The sequence below is a fragment of the Arachis stenosperma genome, chromosome 5, assembly GCF_014773155.1.
Source record: "Arachis stenosperma cultivar V10309 chromosome 5, arast.V10309.gnm1.PFL2, whole genome shotgun sequence".
Taxonomy (NCBI): domain Eukaryota; kingdom Viridiplantae; phylum Streptophyta; class Magnoliopsida; order Fabales; family Fabaceae; genus Arachis; species Arachis stenosperma.
The window spans coordinates 8,765,559-8,772,683 of NC_080381.1; the positions used below are offsets into that span (position 1 = coordinate 8,765,559).

At 40.6% G+C, this 7,125-nt stretch overlaps 1 non-coding gene across 1 annotated transcript; it reads left to right on the forward strand.

Annotated features, from left to right (window-relative positions):
- Nucleotides 1-5,389: 5,389 nt before the first annotated feature.
- LOC130983620 (small nucleolar RNA R71) lies at nucleotides 5,390-5,497 on the forward strand. The gene has a single exon (XR_009087602.1). It is a non-coding gene; the product is annotated as a small nucleolar RNA R71 (small nucleolar RNA).
- The last annotated feature ends 1,628 nt before the right edge of the window (nucleotides 5,498-7,125 follow it).

Below are 7,125 nucleotides of genomic sequence, written 5' to 3' on the forward strand. Positions count from 1 at the left end.
AATCAGCTGTCGGTTCTCGGTCAGGCCGGAATAAAATCCATCGATCCTTTTGCGTCTGTCACTAACGCCCCGCCTGCTAGGAGTTTGAAGCACGTCACAGTCATTCAATCATTGAATCCTACTCAGAATACCACAGACAAGGTTAGACCTTCCGGATTCTCTTGAATGCCGCCATCAGTTCTTGCCTATACCACGAAGACTCTGATCTCACGGAATGGCTGGCTCGTTTGTCAGGCGAGCACTCGGTTGTCAGGCGATCAACCATGCATCGTGTATCAGGAATCAAAGAGATATTCACTAAGCCTCGTATGCTTGTAGAACAAGAATGGTTGTCAGTCACTTTGTTCATAAGTGAGAATGATGATGAGTGTCACGGATCATCACATTCATCAAGTTGAAGAACAGGTGATATCTTGGAACAAGAACAAGCGGAATTGAATAGAAGAACAATAGTAATTGCATTAATACTCGAGGTACAGCAGAGCTCCACACCTTAATCTATGGTGTGTAGAAACTCCACCGTTGAAAATACATAAGAACAAGGTCTAGGCATGGCCGTGAGGCCAGCCTCCCAGTGATCTAAGATAGCATAAAACTCAAAGATAGCTACCAAGATTCCAAATACAATAGTAAAAGGTCCTACTTATAGAAAACTAGTAGCCTAGGGTGTACAAAGATGAGTAAATGACATAAAAATCCACTTCCGGGCCCACTTGGTGTGCTTGGGCTGAGCAATGAAGCATTTTCGTGTAGAGACTCTTCTTGGAGTTAAACGCCAGCTTTGGTGCCAGTTTGGGCGTTTAACTCCCATTTAGGTGCCAGTTCCGGCGTTTAACGCTGGAATTTCTTGAGGTGACTTTGAACGCCGGTTTGGGCCATCAAATCTTGGACAAAGTATGGACTATCATATATTGCTGGAAAGCCCAGGATGTCTACTTTCCAACGCCGTTGAGAGCACGCCAATTGGGCTTCTGTAGCTCCAGAAAATCCACTTCGAGTGCAAGGAGGTCAGAATCCAACAGCATCTGCAGTCCTTTTGAGTCTCTGGATCAGATTTTTGCTCAGATCCCTCAATTTCAGCCAGAAAATACCTGAAATCACAGAAAAACACACAAGCTCATAGTAAAATCTAGAAAAGTGAATTTTAGCTAAAAACTAATAAAAATATAATAAAAACTAACTAAAAGATACTAAAAACATACTAAAAACAATGCCAAAAAGCGTACAAATTATCCGCTCATCACAACACCAAACTTAAATTGTTGCTTGTCCCCAAGCAACTGAAGATCAAATAGGATAGAAAGAAGAGAATATGCAATGAACTCCAAAAACATCTATGAAGATCAGTATTAATTAGATGAGCGGGGCTTTTAGCTTTTTGCCTCTGAATAGTTTTGGCATCTCACTTTATCCTTTGGAACTCAGAATGATTGGCTTCTTTAGGAACTCAGAGTCCAGATAGTGTTATTGATTCTCCTAGTTAAGTATGATGATTCTTGAACACAGCTACTTATTGAGTCTTGGCTGTGGCCCAAAGCACTCTGTCTTCCAGTATTACTACCGGATACATACATGCCACAGACACATAATTGGGTGAACCTTTTCAGATTGTGACTCAGCTTTGCTAAAGTTCCCAATTAGAGGTGTCCAGGGTTCTTAAGCACACTCTTATTGCCTTGGATCACAACTTTATTTCTTTCTTTTCTTTTTTTTTTCGTTTTTTTTTTGCTTGCTTTTTTTCTTCTCTTCTTTTTTTTTGTATTCACTGCTTTTTCTTGCTTCAAGAATCATTTTTATGATTTTTCAGATCCTCAGTAACATGTCTCCTTTTTCATCATTCTTTCAAGAGCCAACATTCATGAACCACAAATTCAAAAGACATATGCACTATTCAAGCATACATTCAGAGAACAAAGGTGTTGCCACCACATCAAGATAATTAAACTGTTATAAAATTCAAAATTCATGCAATTCTTTTCTTTTTCAATTAAGAACATTGTTTATTTAAGAAAGGTGATGGATTCATAGGACATTCATAACTTTAAGGCATAGACACTAAGACACTAATGATCACAAGACACAAACATAGATAACCATAAGCATAGAATTCGAAAAACATGAAAATAAAGAACAAGGAGATTAAAGAACGGGTCCACCTTAGTGATGGCGGCTTGTTCTTCCTCTTGAAGGTCTTATGGAGTGCTTGAGCTCCTCAATGTCTCTTCCTTGTCTTTGTTGCTCCTCTCTCATGATTTTTTGATCTTCTCTAATTTCATGGAGGAGGATGGAATGCTCTTGGTGCTCCACCCTTAGTTGTCCCATGTTGGAACTCAATTCTCCTAGGGAGGTGTTCAGTTGCTCCCAATAGTTTTGTGGAGGAAAGTGCATCCCTTGAGGTATCTCAGGGATCTCATGATGAGAGGGGTCTCCTGTTTGCTCCATCCTTTTCTTGGTGATGGGCTTGTCCTCATCAATGGGGATATCTCCTTCTATGTCAACTCCAACTGAATAACAGAGGTGACAAATGAGATGAGGAAAGGCTAGCCTTGCCAAGGTGGAAGACTTGTCCGCCACTTTATAGAGTTCTTGGGCTATAACCTCATGAACTTCCACTTCTTCTCCAATCATGATGCTATGAATCATGATGGCTCGGTCTAGAGTAACTTCAGACCGGTTGCTAGTGGGAATGATTGAGCGTTGGATAAACTCCAACCATCCTCTAGCCACGGGTTTGAGGTCATGCCTTCTCAATTGAACCGGCTTGCCTCTTGAATCTCTCTTCCATTGTGCGCCCTCTTCACATATGACTGTGAGGACTTGGTCCAACCTTTGATCAAAGTTGACCCTTCTTCATGGCCACAACTTCATAGAAGTGGTTTTGATGCACCCTTGAGATGAATCTCTCCATCTCTCATGACTCGGAGGTAGAAGCTTTTGCCTTCCCTTTCCTCTTTCTAGAGGTTTCTCCGGCCTTGGATGCCATAAATGGTTATGGAAAAACAAAAAGCAATGCTTTTACCACACCAAACTTAAAAGGTTTGCTCGTCCTCGAGCAAAAGAAGAAAGAAGAGAGTAGAAGAAGAAGAAATGAGGAAGAAGGGAATGGCTTTGTGTTCGGCCAAAGTGGGGGGGAAGTGGTGTTTAGGTGGTGTAAAAATGAAGGAGTGAAGAAGGGTTTATGGGGAAGAGGTGTTGAGGTGATTGGTGAATGGGGAAAGATGGTGGTGGGGGTGGTGGGGATCCTGTGGGGTCCACAGATCCTGTGGTGTCAAGGAAAAGTCATCCCTGCACCAAATGGCATCAAAAATCACGTTTTGAGCCATTTCTGGCGTTAAACGCCGGGCTGGTGCCCATTCCTGGCGTTTAACGCCAGGTTCTTGCCCTTTTCTGGCGTTTAACGCCAGTCTGGTGCCCCTTTCTGGCGTTAAACGCCCAGAATGGTGCCAGACTGGGCGTTAAACGCCCAACTGCTAGCCTCACTGGCGTTTAAACGCCAGTGAATTCTTCCTCCAGGGTGTGCTGTTTTTCTTCCTGTTTTTCATTCTGTTTTTGCTTTTTCAATGGATTTTGTGACTTCTTATGATCATCAACCTACAAAAAAAATAAAATAACAAAAGAAAATATATAAAATAGAATCATTGGGTTGCCTCCCAACAAGCGCTTCTTTAATGTCAGTAGCTTGACAGAGGGCTCTCATGGAGCCTCACAGATACTCAGAGAAATGTTGGAACCTCCCAACACCAAACTTAGAGTTTGAATGTGGGGTTTCAACACCAAACTTAGAGTTTGGTTGTGGCCTCCCAACACCAAACTTAGAGTTTGACTGTGGGGGCTCTGTTTGACTCTGAATTGAGAGAAGCTCTTCATGCTTCTTCTCCATGGTGACAGAGGGATATCCTTGAGCCTTAAACACATAGGATTTTTCATTTACTTGAATGATCAGTTCACCTCCATCAACATCAATCACAGCCTTTGCTGTGGCTAGGAAGGGTCTGCCAAGGATGATGGATTCATCCATGCACTTCCCAGTCTCTAGGACTATGAAATCAGTAGGGATGTAATGGTCTTCAACTTTTACCAGAACATTCTCTACAAGTCCATGAGCTTGTTTTCTTGAGTTGTCTGCCATCTCTAGTGAGATTCTTGCAGCTTGTACCTCAAAGATCCCTAGCTTCTCCATTACAGAGAGAGGCATGAGGTTTACACTTGACCCTAAGTCACACAGAGCCTTCTTGAAGGTCATGGTGCCTATGGTACAAGGTATTGAAAACTTCCCAGGATCTTTTTTCTTTTGAGGTAATTTCTGCCTAGACAAGTCATCCAGTTCTTTGGTGAGCAAAGGAGGTTCAGTCTCCCAAGTCTCATTTCCAAATAACTTGTCATTTAGCTTCATGATTGCTCCAAGGTATTTAGCAACTTGCTCTTCAGTGACATACTCATCCTCTTCGGAGGAGGAATACTCATCAGAGCTCATGAAAGGCAGAAGTAAGTCCAATGGAATCTCTATGGTCTCATTTTGAGCCTCAGATTCCCATGGTTCCTCACTTGGGAACTCATTGGAGGTCAGTGCACGCCCATTGAGGCCTTCCTCAGTGGCGTTCACTTCCTCTCCTTCCTCTCCAAATTCGGCCATGTTGATGGCCTTGCACTCTCCTTTTGGATTTTCTTCCGTATTGCTTGGAAGAGTACTTGGAGGGAGTTCAGTAATTTTCTTGCTCAGCTGTCCCACTTGTGCCTCCAAATTCCTAATGGAGGACCTTGTTTCAGTCATGAAACTTTGAGTGGTTTTTATTAGATCAGAGACCATGGTTGCTAAGTCAGAGGGGTTCTGCTTAGAATTCTCTGTCTGTTGCTGAGAAGATGATGGAAAAGGCTTGCCATTGCTAAACCTGTTTCTTCCACCATTATTGTTGAAACCTTGTTGAGGTCTCTCTTGATTCTTCCATGAGAAATTTGGGTGATTTCTCCATGAAGAATTATAGGTGTTTCCATAGGGTTCTCCTAGGTAATTCACCTCTTCCATTGAAGGGTTCTCAGGATCATAAGCTTCTTCCTCAGATGAAGCATCCTTAGTACTGCCAGGTGCATTTTGCATTCCAGACAGACTTTGAGAAATCAAATTGACTTGTTGAGTCAATATCTTATTCTGAGCCAGTATGGCATTCAGAGCATCAATCTCAAGAACTCCTTTCTTCTGACTTGTCCCATTGTTCACAGGATTCCTTTCAGAAGTGTACATGAATTGGTTATTTGCAACCATTTCAATTAACTCTTGAGCTTCTGTAGGCGTCTTCTTCAGATGAAGAGATCCTCCAGCAGAGCTATCCAAAGACATCTTGGATAGTTCAGAGAGACCATCATAGAAAATACCTATGATGCTCCATTCAGAAAGCATGTCTGAGGGACATTTTCTGATTAATTGTTTGTATCTTTCCCAAGCTTCATAGAGGGATTCTCCATCCTTCTGTCTGAAGGTTTGGACTTCCACTCTAAGCTTACTCCATTTTTGAGGTGGAAAGAACTTTGCCAAGAAGGCATTGACTAGCTTTTCCCAAGAGTCCAGGCTGTCTTTAGGTTGTGAGTCCAACCATATCCTAGCTCTGTCTCTTACAGCAAAAGGGAATAGCATCAGTCTGTAGACCTCAGGGTCAACCCCATTAGTCTTGACTGTGTCACAGATTTGCAAGAACTCAGCTAAAAACTGATGAGGATCTTCCAATGGAAGTCCATGGAACTTTGCAATTCTGTTGCATTAGAGAAACTAATTGAGGCTTAAGCTCAAAGTTGTTTGCTCCAATGGCAGGGATAGAGATGCTTCTCCCATAGAAATTGGGAGTAGGTGCAGTAAAGTCACCCAGCACCTTCCTTGCATTGTTGGCATTGTTGTTATTTTCGGCTGCCATGGGTTCTTCTTCTTTGAAGAATTCGGTTAGGTCCTCTACAGAGAGTTGTGCCTTAGCTTCTCTTAGCTTTCGCTTCAAGGTCCTTTCAGGTTCAGGGTCAGCTTCAACAAGAATGCCTTTGTCTCTGCTCCTGCTCATATGAAAGAGAAGAGAACAAGAAAATATGGAATCCTCTATGTCACGGTATAGAGATTCCTTGAGGTGTCAGAGGAAAAGAAAAATAGAAGAAGGAGGTAGAAGAATTTGAACTTGATTAGATAGAGTTCGAATTGTGCATTAAGAAGGAGTAGTACTCTATAAATAGAAGGATGTGGGAGGAAGGAAGAGAATTTTCGAAAATTAATTAGAAAGATGTCAAAAACATTTTAAAAATTGATTGATAATTTTCGACAATTCAAAGTGGAAAAGAAATCAAGTGATTTTTGAAATAGATTTTGAAATTAGAAGTTAAAAAGATTTGATTGAAAACTAATTTGAAAAAGATGTGGTTAAGAAGATATGATTGGTTTTAAAAAATGTGATTGAGAAGATATGATTTGAAAAACATTTTAAAAAGATTTGATTTGAAAACAATTTTAAAAGATATGATTTTAAAAATTAATGACTTGCCTAACAAGAAAAGATATGATTCAAACATTAAACCTTTCTCAACAGAAAAGGCAACAAACTTGAGATGTTCAATCAAATCATTAATTGTTAGTAAGTATCTTTGAAAAAGGAAAGAAATTGATTTTGAAAACATTTGATTGAAAAGATATGATTTGAAAAAGATTTGATTTTGAAAAACTTTGAAAACTTGAAAAAAAATTGATTTGAAAAACAAAATCTTCCCCCTTGTGCCATCCTGGCGTTAAACGCCCAGAATGGTATCCATTCTGGCGTTTAACGCCCAAAATGCTACCTCTTTGGGCGTTAAACGCCCAACCAGGTACCCTGGCTGGCGTTTAAACGCCAGTCTGTCTTCTTCACTGGGCATTTTTGAATGCCCAGCTTTTTCTGTATAATTCCTCTGCAGTATGTTCTGAATCTTTAATTCTTTGAATTATTGACTTGAAAAGACACAAATTAAAAATATTTTTGGATTTTTAATAATCAAAATGCAACAAAAATCAAATAACAATGCATGTAAGACACCAAACTTAGCAGTTTGTACACTACTGACACTATATGAGACACATAAACACTCAAGTCAAAAGAATTCAAAGATCAGAGTAAGAAATCA